Source organism: Bidens hawaiensis, unplaced genomic scaffold (genome assembly GCF_021521415.1).
Source record: "Bidens hawaiensis isolate Kalapana, Puna unplaced genomic scaffold, B.hawaiensis_p1.1 tig00013567_1, whole genome shotgun sequence".
NCBI classification, from domain to species: Eukaryota; Viridiplantae; Streptophyta; class Magnoliopsida; order Asterales; family Asteraceae; genus Bidens; species Bidens hawaiensis.
In genome coordinates, this window is record NW_027492151.1 from 313016 (window position 1) to 326041 (window position 13026).

General features: G+C 35.2%; 2 pseudogenes across 1 annotated transcript; both read right to left on the bottom strand.

The window, feature by feature from the left end:
* Positions 1-352: 352 nt before the first annotated feature.
* LOC143544443 (ethylene-responsive transcription factor ERF113 pseudogene) lies at positions 353-4206 on the bottom strand (annotated as a pseudogene).
* Positions 4207-8055: 3849 nt separating this feature from the next.
* LOC143544444 (RNA polymerase II C-terminal domain phosphatase-like 3) lies at positions 8056-13026 on the bottom strand (annotated as a pseudogene). The gene is made up of 12 exons (XR_013137254.1): positions 12572-13026; positions 12366-12498; positions 12204-12259; positions 12062-12122; positions 10814-11974; positions 10180-10704; positions 9947-10093; positions 9605-9863; positions 8851-8962; positions 8520-8777; positions 8399-8445; positions 8056-8302 (listed from the first exon to the last, which is right to left on the bottom strand). The product of XR_013137254.1 is annotated as an RNA polymerase II C-terminal domain phosphatase-like 3 (transcript).

A 13026-nucleotide genomic window follows, 5' to 3' on the forward strand; every position in this document is an offset into this window, starting at 1 on the left:
TTGGAGATAGTCTTATGGTATATATAGCAACTATATATATGTGTACATGCAAATAACAAATTATAAGATTTGTGCATAATCAAACATAACTAACATAACCAAACAATTACAAAATACCAAATTCATAACGATCCTAACAAGTGTTGCATATAAAACAATGAAATTAATATCTTCACTTATATCTTGAATATTCTTCATGGTCTTGACGGAGCTTTGCTAGCTTAAATAATATATGCACCCCAAAATCTCATATTTATGTGATCAATCAACCCCAAAACATATACATACTCTATTGATTCATAATTCCAAATACAAGAATAATATAACCATAGCATTTGATTCGCTTAACTCATCACTTCCTATCAGGATCAAAACCATCCTTCCACTTATCCCAATTTGCACGTTGATTCGACCCTAAATCCGATGACAAGCCCGGATCAATAACGTAGTGTGGTTCATACGACATTGACGATGATCCTATGCCAGCATTGTTAATGATATTATGACCAGGGTATAGATTTGAAGTGAAGTAATGCAATTGAGCTTCATTGCTGGAAAGAAGTTGTGCGTACTGAAGTAAGTCTGGATAATTGGTGGCTATAGATTGATCATATGAGTCATATGACGTAGGATTTGGCGGTTTTGATGAGGTGGCAGCCGGTGGTTGTGTAGTGGTGGAAGTTGTTATATAACGAAGCTCAGAGCGGCCTTGAACGCGCTCTGGGAAATTAAGTTTTGCCTTTGAGCCTTTGAACTTAAGTGCGGCTTGATCATAAGCCTCGGCCGCAGCCTCGGCTGTTTCAAATGTACCCAACCAAACACGGGCAGCTTTGTTGGGATCACGAATCTCGGCTGCCCATTTTCCCCATGGCCTTTGCCTTACGCCTCGGTAATGTCTTTTCATTGTTGTTTCTTTAGATCATGCATACAATAAATGAAGAAAAATTTGCTGGCTGAATTCATATGATATTCAAGTTGATTGATTTGTTATAAATTAAACCATGCATGCATGCAAATTGTCAAAATAGAAACTAAAATGAATAATTAATATATTTGTAATTATGATATTGTATTTTGATTAACCACACACTTTTCATATTAGCAATGTTTAATATAATCTTTCTTTTATGGCTGCTAAAGATTGATCTTGTCATTTACCTTTCAATATAAAGTGGACAGAAAGTATGAAAAGATATGGCCAAATGAACAAGACAAATGAGCATGATATAATTGAAAGAAACATGCTGTTAATTAATCTCACCAAAATACATTAATATATTATATAGAAATATTGAATTTTAATAATCCTAACTAAATGTTATTTCCTGATAATGATAATAATCTCAACTGAGTGTATCTTTACCAGTTATCTCAAATTTTAAAAAAGTTTGTCTTCAGTGCTCCCCCTGTGAGGTTAAAAATGACTTAATAACGTTATATTTTTTTTCCGAATTTCAAACAATTGTTTTACGACTTTTAATCGGAAGGAAAATGCGAGTCGATTGATGTAAAACTTATTTCGAAACGTTGCTCCAAACGACTATAAACATATTTTATTTTCCTGAGTCTAGCATAAAGTGACATATATTTCCACAACTTGGAAATTAATCCATATGTTTATGTGATATGAGGGAGTATATGACATGCTATATTGGCACCACTTTGATGTGATGTTATACGGGTGGTTTAACTTTTAACCTAAGAGTTAAATGCTCTTTTTTAATGGAATCATCAATATTTTAGTAATTATATATATTGTTGATGATCAGTCTTACTATTTAATTAAGATGCATTCTTTTTCTTAAAAAACATGAAAAATATATTTACACTTATTATGAAAATTTTATACAAAAAAATATTGTTGTTGAAACGATTTCATTAATTGGAAATGGCCGGATACCTGTCACATAAACAAGAAATTAAAATGATTAAAAAAAAGTGGGGGGCGGGTGATCAAAAGGTGAGGTGGTCGAATGTCTTGATAGATAGAAAGCGACTAAACAAGGTAATGATGAATCGAGTGATCATTGTTTTAAAATTTGAAGAAGGCATTGGTTATTCACACACCCTTAACCTATCCACACACCCTTTACATGGGATTTCATACGATAGTATAGCTCCTATACGATCGTATGTAGGGTGTGTGAATAACCAAAAGTGTACGAATAACACATCCCTTTGAAGAATATTGTGTAGGTGAAATGTATCTTGAATCTTGATTAATGTCATTCAAACCCAAATGGTGACTTTCTAAAACACCATGTGGCACCAGCCCCACATCTTCCGTGCACCCTAGCTTTATGATATATAGTACAAAGTACAAACAATACATCTTCATCTTAATTTGTACATGAACTAGTTTTTCTATCCGGCGCCTTGCAACAGGGCAGTTAGTAAAACCTATCGTTGAAACACGGGTGTTAGTAAACCTGAGTGTTACGGCGATGAATCGACACGAATTCGGTCAGTATCAGCCGTATTCGTCATGATATACATGCCATTTGTAAAATTTGACCGTTAACCCAAAAAATTAATCCGTCAAATTAACATATAAGAAAACAAAATATTAAAGACGATGTTTATTTTGTTGGCAAGCCCAAGCGGTGGTAAAACCCAAGTGTTGTCGGTCCCGAGCATTAAGGCGGTAACTTAGCACGTATTCAGTCGGTTTTGATTACTTACGTTGCCATACCAAAACTAAAAACGAAAAAAATATAAAAATTGAGGTGGGCCAACGATCACTTTTTTTATTATTTTATTTGGGGGGTGGGGGTCGGTCGGTAAACTTTGGGCAATTGTAAAACCCGAGCGCTGTCGGTTATGGGCTTTAAAAAGGCCGCGAGTCTGCAAAAACTTGGTCAGCTTCTTTTATGTTTGTTATAATACCAGGAACTAAAGCAAAAAAAAAATTGACGTTCGGTCGGTTTCCATTACGTTTATTAAAAACAAAAGAAAAAGAAAAAAGAATATCAACCATTACAGCCACCGCCAAGTGACTCAATAGGCCACTTGCGACACCAAAGTTACTCTTTATATATATATAGTAATTAACATGAAACTAACTATATTATTATATGTAGGGGAGGGTTAACGTACAAAAGAAATTAACGTGTTAAACATGAGAATCAAGTAGAGTAATTATATATAAAAGTAGAGTAATTATGTAATTATACCATAGAGTAATTACGTAATTACTCTATGATGTAATTACATAATTACTCTACTTGATTCTCACGTTTAGTACGTTAATTTCATTTGTATTTGATCCAAACCCATAATATGTAACTATGTATTACCTTAATATATACTGTTATATACTTATATGTATTGTAACATCTTAAACAAATCATATATCGTTCTGTATTGTTTTATCAATAGAGAGGAGATGCTAGAACCTAAAAATCTCTCTTCTTAAATATCACTAATTTGTTTTGAACGAAATTGTTAGTGGATGGCATATAGGAGTATTCCACTGTTTAGCATGTTCGAGCGAAAATAATTGTATGATATATGAGTGGCCTTTACTTAGAAAGTCTTCACTCTCTTAGTCAGAAACAAATCTGTAAGCTTTTTGTGAACAAAACAAACGATAGGATACAAGATTTCAGATGTTACAGACACACACACACACACTCTCTCTCTGTATATATATATATATATATATAGGAAAAGTTGACGTACAAATTATAATTACACTACTTGATTTTCATCGTTAACACGTTAATTTAATTTGTATCTGATCCAAACTATATATATAGAGAGAGAGAGAGAGAGAGCTATACACTAGGCAACAAGTGCATTGAACCTAGCTACACGCAAGTTGCAGCATGTATGCAAATATAATCGTTAGTCCTTGAAAGAAGATGCATACGTGTATATTCTATATATCACATAATTAATAAACACTAGTTTAACATAGGGTTTGTTGGTAGTAATGACTAATGATACAAAACGAATAGATATTAGATATATGGAATATATATATAGCTAAGAATCAATCAAGGCGTACGTACCTTGTTGGCGTTGATCTGGTGGTTGTTGATTTTGTGATTGCGGTATCATCATCATCGACGGAGGAATTAAAGTTGAATATTGAGGAATGAAATTACCATAAATATCAGGGTTGGTATAACACTCATCTCCATAGATAATATTACTACTTTGGCTTTCATGATCAATGGGTGCTACTTGATGATTATTATCCATGTCTTCTCTGATGATCTGATTTTAGCTAGTGATTAATATTATTTAACTTGTGGTAGAAGAAAAATGAAATGAGGTTACTACCGGAGAAGGTGGCCGGGATGATTTGTGGTTTTCAGTAGCAACACGAGATATATGATGTATATAGAGGATGTCACATTATAGAAGAGGCTACGGTATTTGAAGGGTAGTGATACCTAGCTAGAGGTTAGCTTGGTCCTTAAATAGTAAATTATATGGGAAAATTCACAAAATAAGCATTTATGAAAACAAATTTCAAGTTTTATGTATAATTTGTAAAAAATTTCATAAATAGGTATTATAAACTAGTCGTGACGAGTAGTTTGTAGAAACTAGTTAGAACTTGCCACGTGTCCTTAAACTAATTAACCGTAACGAGCACGTTCACTAATCATTTACTCGTCACGACTAAATAAGTTTCATGGCTCGTAATCAACGCCCATGAGTAATTCATAAGTCATTTAGTCGTCACGAGTAGATTATAAGGTTAAACTAGTCGTGACGAGTTAACTACTAATAAATTATTCGTGTAGGGAATGTAAACCGGGGAAACTAGTTTTTTTCTCTCGTGGTTTCTCTCTCTAGAAACATATTTTTCTCTCTCTAAGATTTTTTGAAGAACAAGAATTACATGAGTTTGTGTTTGTTTGTTGATATATGATGGCGTATATGTTTAGTTAGCGCATAAGTCTTGATTGTCTATAAATACTTGCTTGTAATCACTTTTAGAACTTGAATGAGAATCATGATTTGAATTTTACATGGTATCAGAGTATCTTGCTCGATCCGCTTCCTCATCATCTTCGATTCATCATTTGATCTCGGTTCTCATTTCATTTGATCTCATTTCTTTGCGATCATCTTATCTTCTTCATTTTCATTTTGATCTCATATTTTGTGATCATCTTATCATTTTCTTCTCGATTCATTGAATCGATGTCACTTAATTCATTCCGATTTCGGTTTGAATGTCGATATCACCTTTTATTCGATCCTCTTCGGTTCGAATTTTCGTTATATTGATCATAGAAATCTGTGTTAGTGATTGTCTTCATCAATCCATCCGTCCAGACCTCATTTTCCGGTGTGTTCCGGCGGAGATTTTTCGGATATTAATCGGTTGTTGATTGACGTCTACGTTTGTTTAGGATTGATGTATGAGTGTATCCGTGTTCAAATCTGAGTTTGATTTGAAGTTTTCATTGTTTTTGCGGTTTTCCGGCGACATTTCTAGTGGAAACCGTTTTTCCGGCAACAATAACAGAATTCTCCGGCGATTCGTTTTTCCGGCAGTTTACTTATCCGCCAGCTACTTATCGACAATCAGAGAAAGTGTTTTAGCAACTTCGCCGGTAACTGTCACAACAAACTTTTCACGTTGCAACTGAATTTTCCAGCAATTTTTCGTTTCTCTGGCGATGTTCATATTTTCAGCGTATATCTTATACGCCCATCAACACTTATACGCGCAACTTACACGTTCATCAATGTTCATCTTCAACTTGCCGCGAGGCGGAGGGGGAGGTGTTGATATATGATGGCATATATGTGCTAGCGTATATGGTTAGTTAGTGCATAAGTAGCAGATATGTTTAGTTAGCGCATAAGTCTTGTTTGCCTATAAATACTTGCTTTGTAATCACTTTTAGAACTTGAATGAGAATCATGATTTGAATTTTACGGAGTTGCATCCATATTAACGTTTTGGGTTTGATATTACACTATATCCCGTTTTCTTTCAAAGTCAGTCACCCTTAACAATACCCTTATATAATTATAAATGTTCTTGAATTTGTTCTTATAGGCTCTTTCATCTTTTAGTTGGTCACCAACAAAACAGTGTTTTCTTTTGGTGTGTTCTTCACATTTTTGTTGCATATTGAAATCTTGATTTGCTTGATATGGATCTTGGAGAAGATCCCCGGGTCTTTATTCAGTCACTTTCCTTATTGCTTTGATGATTACAAAGTGTAATCCGAGTGATTGATTGATGATAACATATACTTTCTTTTGTGTTGGAGTGCTTGGGTTTACCACTAATTATGGTTCTCAACAGGAAGAGCGTCAACAGTTTGGTGTAAACGTGTCTTAGAAGTGCTTGCACATCTAGCGAAACCACCGAATCCGCAAAGGGACGAAACCAATGATCGTTATCATAAGCAGAATAGAGTGTGGAATGTAAATGCTCTAAACAATGTGGTGGAAATAGATCAAAATTAAAGCCAATTTGGTTGGTTGATTTTGTTCATATCTTTGAAAATTAACAACAATGGTGTCTTAGGACTCACAACGTAAGTCATGACTAAGTATTAAAGGTGGTGGCTTTACTAATTTACTTCAACTCGGCTATTTAAGTAGGGCAATCATGCTTAAAGATGACAAATGTGCTTTGAGGCTTCAAGAAAACTAGTGTAGGTTCCAATTTATCATGTTTTTACATGGTCACGCATGAGATGGGTGTATAAAGACAATAAAAGGCATGACCCTGAATGTCAAAAAAGGATAATGGACCTCCTTGTCGCATCCTATTTGGGGTGCTTGTGCTTGGTCACAACTTTGATGAGGGGTTTTGTAGACATAAGACAGGCAAGTGTATAGTTTGGTGGTGAGAAAATGTGACGTCAGTTCTAAATGTTTGATGATTGCATCTATTCATTTTGAGTCGGAACATTAATCCTAATTCTCAACGAGGAGAGCTTCATCGATTTGAAAAGTGTTTTGTGTCACGGAAGTGCTTGCAAATCCGAATAACAATTGGTCACTTCTGACCACTCCCATGATGCATCAATGGCAACTCGAAACTAGTAATTCTTATGACCAAGTGAAACCTCAAAATTATCGCAAGACGCCCGTTTGTTTTTTTTTTCAAATAATAATATTAGAATTTAAAACACCTGTCTTTTAAAAATGTGAACTTCAGAACATTCTTTCACTTTGGAAGGGAATTTTAAACGAAGAAATAGGATTCAAAAATTTTCATATTTTATATTGGATTGAAGAAATTCAAACTCCTTGTGATAAAATCAGTTTATATGATATGTGCAAAAGTTGGTCATCCTTCTGTTATCTGACAATTCAATTTTGACGTCCTAATTCTAGTGATCTAGTCTCAGTTCGACCTCTAACCATCAGCTTGCAATTTTGGTTTTGGCTACCTTGTATGATTAATCAGAAATAGGGCCGGCAAATGTGACCCACTGGGCTAGATATGTTGTAATAAAATGTATATAATGGTTCAGAATGGTCAAACTAAAAAAAAGGATTGAAACAGGTTAAAATAGGTTGATATTTCTCAAGTTTTTTTTTAATTAAACGAGAAAAACATAGGAAACTTTTTTGTATTATTACTTTTTTAGTTTTTTATTTATATTTCAAGTTATGATTTTTTAATTATTTTTTAAATTTTTTAATAAGGGGTTTCTAAAATTTCAACCTATTTTGAACAATTTCAAAAACCGTTTATTAAAAAATTCAAGAAAAAAATAATTAAAAAATCATAACTCAAAATATAAATCAAAAACTAAAAAAGTAAAAAAACAAAAAAATTTCCTCTGTTTTTCTCGTTCCATTAAAAAAAACTCGAGAAATGTCAACCCGTTTTAACCTTTTTCAATCCTCTTCTTTTTTTTAGTTTGACCAATTCTGACCCGTTATATACATTTTATTACAACCCATTCAACCCAATGGGTCACATTTTGACACATTCAGAGACATATTTTGTAAGAACACAAACTGGTCTTCTAAATGACTATTAAAAACAAGACAGAACTGTACGGTACCCATTCTTTTACTTAACCAAAAACCAGTTCCAAAATTATCTTTTTTCTTTGAATTTCATATTTGAACCATGCACTCTTATTTGTGCATTTTGATTTTAATATTATTATTGGCCCCTCCCAGGCCATCTTTTTTACCTGCAACTTTAGTTGATGAGGGCTTAGGTATGGTGGTTGTGATTGCCTAATATTAAGTGATTAGTCACCCTTTTTTTAAACTTTAATGACCAAAAAGGTATTAAGGTTTGACAGCAAAATCATGTTCGTTGGCTCTCCGGTAAAGCAACGCTGATGCATCCAACCTGTGTTAACAAAAACGCATGTCAAAATTCATTTCAAATGTTCAGCACCACCAAAATCAACCGTAGCAAACTTCTTTTTTTAAAAGATGTTCATACCAGCCAGGATACACAACCAGTCTACCTGTAGCAAGTGCCCAATTAACCTGACATGAAAACATAAAGATCAAGCTTCGCATATCCACTGCAATAATATAGTTCGTAACAACCAACAATGTACCTTATTGGTGCCAAGAGCATTAGCAACCACATGTGTGACCTGATCATCAATTTGATTGGTGCAAACAGCACCGAATTGCTCAGCCGTTTGCCATAACGGATGCAAGTGAGGGCTAGTGTCGCCCATGGGAATCACCCGGCTGAATAATATTCGGCACCCACCTAAAATCTTCCTCTGCTCTGATGCTAGTATGTTTCTAGCATCAGCTTCATCTAAAGATTTTTCCTTGAAAAATAATTTATGTATTTTCTCGATAACCTAAATTTCAACCAGCAAGTTGTTAAGACCGGTGACTATTTTTTTTTAGAGAAATTGAATTGTAAGTGTTTACCGCCAAAGAAGAGGCCAGAGACCCGTCTTCTGGTCTCTCATCATGGTCAATCTCAAGAAGTGAAGGGCCCGAAAGTCCAAATTGTCGCCTAGTACATGGAAAATATATATATCTGCAATACAAATATAGATATTAACAAAAGAACACAAGTTATGTTTTTAAATAGCGCATGTATAATGCGGGTCGAGTTATTCTACAAAGGGGGCAAAAATGAGAAGGATGAGAAGGATTTGTAGCCACAAAAAAAACCCCTCAAAAAAATTTAAAAAAAAAAACCATAACTAATAATTTAATAAAAGAACGAAAAAAGTAAAAACACAAATGTTTGCATCGTCTTTCTCGTTCTCAGAAAAAAATAAGAACACAATGTTGAGTGAAAAACATCATTTATGTCTTTTTGTTTATCATTGTGTTTTGTGTTTATATTCGTCATTGATTGTGTCTTTTTTCTTTGAGATTGTGTCTTTTTGTTCGGCATTGTGTTATATCTTGCGATCTATTGTGTGTGTTTTTATTTATACTTGTGTATTTTGTTCATTTTTGTCATTGTATCTTTGATCTTGGCATTGTTTCTTTTCGTCGGGTTCTTTTCTTTTTTTTTGAACGGGAATGACAAGGGAAACATTGTAGTTTTTTAAATTTTTTGCGTTTTTTATTTATATTTTGAGTTATGATTTTTTATTAATTTTTTTGAATTATTTTTAAGGGGTTTTTTGTATGGTCACAAATACTTTGTATAATGTATACGGTATACCTTTCTACAACTATCAAGTTGAGTTTGTTATGAGGCCAGACTCGTATAGAATCATCTATAATTACAACAGCAGACTCCATACCCAAAACCCCATCCAAATCCTTGATTTTGGGATCCCCGTCAACATTATCACCAAAATCGCCTCGTGAAATAACTCGTCCTTAAATAAAACTCCTTTTGGATCAAGCAGTTTGGCCATTTCTTTAGCGTATACTTTGTTTCCCATTGTGTAAAGATGAAGTTCATAAAGCTTACTAGCCTGAGGTTCATTTTCATTAGTTAACTATAAACACAAACAGTTTCTGAACTAAGTAATTAATTTTCATTAAATAAAATGTTTACCTTCTGTAAAAAGTTCCAAACCCCGGGCCGAAGTTTGGTCCACATACTCATGTGAGTAAATCTAAAGAGATGTCTATGCGGTTTGTCCCGTTCTTGTTCTTCTTTCCTTCTCAACATTTCATCATGCACCGAGTCGAATTCGGAAAACTGAAAAAATTAGTGCATATATTAAATACAGAATTCTCAGTATGTTAACTTAGAAAATCAACAAATAAAAAGGGAAAAAAAACTACCTTAGCAGAATTGAGAAGGGTGTGATCAAGATCTAACACAAGGCATAGTTTGCGGTCAGCAAACATCTTTTTCTGCTCTTCCATTCTTCTTGACCTTTCCCTCTGGATAGCAGCCCGTTGTTCGTCATCAAACCTTCCAAATAACTGTTCAACATCTCCCCACACATTATGTGATTGAGACGGGCCAAGGTCAGTAGCAACTTCTTCAGGCCTGGGCCCAGTAACATTCTGAAGGTGGCCCGGATGTGAAGATGATCCTTTTATATTTACAAAACTTGAATGGACTTGTGATGCAAGCATTTGAGCAGATGCACTTGCGGTTGTAGAAACAATATCAGCAATATTTTTCATATTTTTGGTTAATTGACGGGTGATATCAGGTGCTCTTGGATCAGTTTGCTTTAAAATTCCCTTCTTGCCCACAGTGGTTGATAAATTAGTGGTTGGTTCTTGTTTCCGTAATGACTTACTGTGCAGAGCACGGCGCGGATCACGAGGTTTCATTCTTAATTTCACAGGGTCATCCTGCAAGACATCAAATAATAAGTAAAATAAACGCATACTGAATATACAACATAAAAGTTTCCAATAACCACGCATTATTGGTTTAAAAGTCTTATTTAAAATTGCTGACCGTTGAAGATGTATGCGACTTTTGCATCTCACATGTTGATCTTTCCCCGATCACCAATGATTGAGAGACACTTGTAGTCATTGGCGTAGAGCCCATAACAGAACCTTGGTTTGTTTGTGTAACATGGTTTGCAGGATCAACTGGCCACTGCTGTTCTTTACTAACATTATTCATCCATTGAGTAGGATTTACTGTAGTACCTTTTATAACTGATTGCATGGATGCTGAGGTGGGATTGACACCAGTACCAGGTAAAGCAGAGGTAGTTATAACATTATCTAAGCCTCTAGTTTGAGGGAGAGCCATAATGTTCCTAGGGTCACCAGAATCTAAAAAGTCAATTTTTGGTCTTTTTGTTGCAGGGCCGTCTACCAAAATAAGCTTATCAAAAGTCTTATGCTTTCTTGAACCTAGTAGTCCATCAAGTGGCTCGATTGCAGGATGTTTACTGGTCAATGGTATCTTGACTTTGTTGACTTTCAGAGAGCTTGCAGGGTTGGCTAACCGAAGTCTAGGGTCCCTGATTTTATTTGGAAACCTTGTCACAGAACTAGTCGTCGAATACCCAACATTTGCATGTAATTGCACATTAGTTCTTTCTTCAGAAGCTAAGGAATTTGAATTCTGATCATTTGTGATACTAGAAACCTCTTCAGTACAATCACCACTTGCATCATCACTTTCTTCAGAAGGTGTTGGGCTTGGAAGATCATGTGACACAAATGAACTTTGACTAAATTTCTGTTGGTAGGTAGAAACAGCTTTTAAAGCATCTGTCTCATAACCATCTGGGACCACACGTGGGGTAGGCGTAGGCCATTCTGGTCTAATTTCGGCATCCCCAACAAGTACTTTGCTTAAAGGTAAAACGTTTGTTGTTTCCCGTGTTGGTGATGGGAGACTGTCAACATCATGATCCTTATGAAGATCAAGAAATGGAAGCAATACTCTGTTTTTAATAGTAGATGTTCGTGTTTTCAAAGATTCAGATTGTGAGTTTTGATCTAATGAAGCAACAGGCATTGCATCTAATAAGACAGATTCCTCATTTACAGAAGCCACTTCCTGATCAACACGATTCAGTGAATCTTTTTCCTTGTCATCAGCCTTGGTACTTGAACAAGCATCAGTAGAGTTACATAACAGTAACATGTTTTCTAACTATCAAACGAAAAAAAATGTGTATCATATTATAGGCACTATAAGATACTCAAATTCGAATTGAATGCTTTAAAATTTAAACCACACCTCCTTCAGCGGTTCAGGAGAGAACATAACAGACACGTGGCTTTTCACATTAGACAGCATCCTGTACCGGGCGTAAAACAACCATGTCATACAGCATTAACGAATCGTAACATATAAAATCCAAACAAAAAGAAATGAAGACCTTGATATTATATGCCTACTCAGTTCCTTTTGACTTTCACTCATGGAACAAAATACCTGCAATCAAACACTTATAAGCCACTTATCTATACGTTTGAACAAAATGCAGTTCGGGAGCGTTATTAATCTAAACTAACAAAACAATTCTTCAACATCATCTTACTGAATTAACTAGCTGAATGGCAGAAAATGCCAACTGAACCAAATCATCTTTGTCCGATACAGCATTTTCCGAAAGCAAGGTCGACAAACTATCCAGCATATCCTCGAGTCTCGTACACACTCCGTTAAACGATCTACAACATTAAACCAATCAGTTAGTTATTTAGTTTTGCTTAATGTATGACTATTCACTATTATCACACTTACTTATTTGCATCATTCAAAGTTATACCCTCCAACCCGACACGAATCACATCAATCCACTTCTCAATCTTACTCTCCACCTCCTTACCAACAATCTCACCTTCCTCCGTCTCACTATCGTCATCACTTAAGTCCACTACAATCTTATCGTCCGATCGCTCCAACTTATTATCCGTATCCATATCCGTACCAGTACCGGTATTCGTAACTGTTAAAAATCCATCCAGAGGCTTATTCTGCACTGCCTGTGCCCAGGCAAAGTTATACAGCCCTGGCGCGTAGTTCCGAGCCAACTGATACGCGTTCGGGCACAAAACCAGATCATTCATCGTCCAATCCTGCTTCTGCTGCTGCTGCTGTTTGGATTTGTCAACCGATGGATTCGACTTAGCAGCAAAAGCCTCTGCACTGATCTCTTCAACAGAATCCGAATCCGAATCCGAATTATCCTTGCTCAT